At 47.4% G+C, this 2,453-nt stretch overlaps 1 pseudogene; it reads left to right on the top strand.

Annotated features, from left to right (window-relative positions):
* Nucleotides 1-1,180: 1,180 nt before the first annotated feature.
* LOC103084774 (translationally-controlled tumor protein pseudogene) lies at nt 1,181-1,699 on the top strand (annotated as a pseudogene).
* The last annotated feature ends 754 nt before the right edge of the window (nt 1,700-2,453 follow it).

Genomic DNA, 2,453 nt, shown 5'->3' with positions numbered 1-2,453 from the left:
TTGTTGTGTCTTCTGTAAAATTGTGATAATGATAGAAATGGCGCCCTCCTCATTGGGTTGCTGGGAGAACTGGTGATACAGGTGACAGTGCTTGGCTCTATGACCACCAGAGAACTCAGAACTGCAAGGGACCTCAGAGACAGTCTTGTCCAACCCAGAAGGACAGTGAGCTGCCCAAAGCCTCCGAGTGATCTCCTAACACCTTGCTCTCACCCTCACACACACCCCCACCAGTGCCCATATGAGGGGTGGAAGTGGCCCAGCTCTCAAACACTGGGCACCCGGATCCACCCCCATGGGGCTTCCCCAAGCCCCAGAGAGGCAGCTCCAGGAGAGAGCGGGTTTCTTGCTGTCAAGTGAAGAAAGTGTCTCAAGCAGTCGGGTGATCAACGGTGCCGACTGCTGCTGAAAGACCAAGTATGAGAGGACTGTGAATGGATGCAAGCAAACTTTTTCTGTAAAAGACCAGATAGTAAATATTTGCAGCTTGGTGGGCCATACGGTCTCTGTCACAACTACTTAACTCTGCCCTTGTCTATAACAAAAGCAGTTATAGATAATAGGTAAATGAATGGGTGTGACTATGTGTGCCAATAAAACTTTACTTATAGACATGGAAAGTTGAATGTTGCATCATTGCACGTGTCACAAAATATTCTTCTTTTTTATTTTTTTCAAGCATTCTTAGCTGGCAGCCCATGTGAGCACAGGCAGTAAGCGACCCTTGGCCCCGGGGCCCTGGTTTGGCCAGTCATGGTCTCAGTCAGTGATTCTCAGCCTTTGCTGTGTATTAGAATCACCAGGGGGGGCTTTAGAAAAACACTAGTGCCTTACCCCACCCTGGCCAAGCACATCAAAGTCTCAGAGTGGTTCCTGGCAGGGGATAATTTTAAAAGCTTCCCTGATACCTAGCAATTCAATGTAGACCGAAGAGAAATGAAAACACATACCCACACAAAAACTTTTACATACATGCTCACGGCAGCATCACTCATAATAGCCCCAAACTGGAAATAACCCAATATCCATCTACTGATGACCGGATAAACAAAATATGGTGCATCCCTTTTTCCACCCTCTCCCCCCTCCCCCTGAGCACCACTCCAGCTGCACTGCACTCGCTCTGAGCTCCGGGCTCCTACTAAGCTAGCACCGCCGTCATCTCCATCTAGTCGCCGTTATGATCATCTACCAGGACCTCATCAGCCATGATGAGATGTTCTCCGATATCTACAAGATCCAGGAGGTCGAGGACGGCCTGTGTCTGAGGGTGGAGGGGAAGATGATCAGTAGGACAGAGGGTAACATTGATGACTCGTTCATTGGTGGAAACGCCTCCGCTGAAGGCCCCGAGGGACAAGGCACCGAAAGCACAGTAATCACTGGTGTGGATATTGTCATGAACCATCACTTGCAGGAAAGCAGCTTCACAAAAGAAGCCAACAAGAAGTACATCAAAGATTACATAAAGTCAATTAAAGGGAAGCTTGAAGAACAGAGACCAGAAAGAGGAAAACCTTTTATGACAGGGGCTACTGGACAAATCAAGCACATCCTTGCTAATTTCAAAAACTATCAGTTCTTTATTGGTGAAAACATGAATCTAGACGGCATGGCTGCTCTGCTGGACTGCAGTGAGGATGGTGTGACCCCATATATGATTTTCTTTAAGGACAGTTTAGAAATGGAAAAATGTTAACAAATTTGGCTGTTACTTTGGATCTATCACCTGCTCGTCATAACAGGCTGGCTGCTGCTTTTCATCCACACAACACCAGGACTTAGACGAGTGGGACTGATGTCATCCTGAGCTCTTCGTTTTGATGTTGATTTGTTGGGAGCGGAGGCATTGTTTTGTTTTTGTTTTTGTTTTTGTTTTTGTTTTGCGGTACGCGGGCCTCTCACTGTTGTGGCCTCTCCCGTTGCAGAGCACAGGCTCCGGACACGCAGGCTCAGCGGCCATGGCTCCCGGGCCCAGCCGCTCCGCGGCACGTGGGATCTTCCCGGACCGGGGCACGAACCCGTGTCCCCTGCATCGGCAGGCGGACTCTCAACCTCTGCGCCACCAGGGAAGCCCGGAGGCATTGTTTTTGAGAAAAAAAAACACATGTCACGTAGGTTGTCTAAAAATAAAATGCAGTTAAACTCAAAAAAAAAATGTGGTGCATCCATACAATGGAATATTATTCATCCATAAAAAGGAACGAGATTCTAATACATGCTGCAGCATGGATAAGCCGAGAAAACATTATGCTGAGTGAAAGGAGCCAGACGCAAAATGTCACATATTATGTGATTTATTTGTATGAATTGTCCAGAATAGGCAAATCCATAGAGACAGAAAGGAGATTCATGGTTGCCATGGGCTGGGGGAGGGGAACTAGGGAGTGAGTGTTAATGGGTTTGGGGTTTCCTTTGGGGATGATGGAAATATTCTGGAAGTATTGTAAATA

Source organism: Lipotes vexillifer, unplaced genomic scaffold (genome assembly GCF_000442215.2).
Source record: "Lipotes vexillifer unplaced genomic scaffold, Lipotes_vexillifer_v1.1 scaffold1081, whole genome shotgun sequence".
Taxonomy (NCBI): Eukaryota; Metazoa; Chordata; class Mammalia; order Artiodactyla; family Lipotidae; genus Lipotes; species Lipotes vexillifer.
The sequence above is the reverse complement of the archived record's forward strand: the minus strand, read 5'-3'. Positions and strand labels throughout refer to the sequence as shown.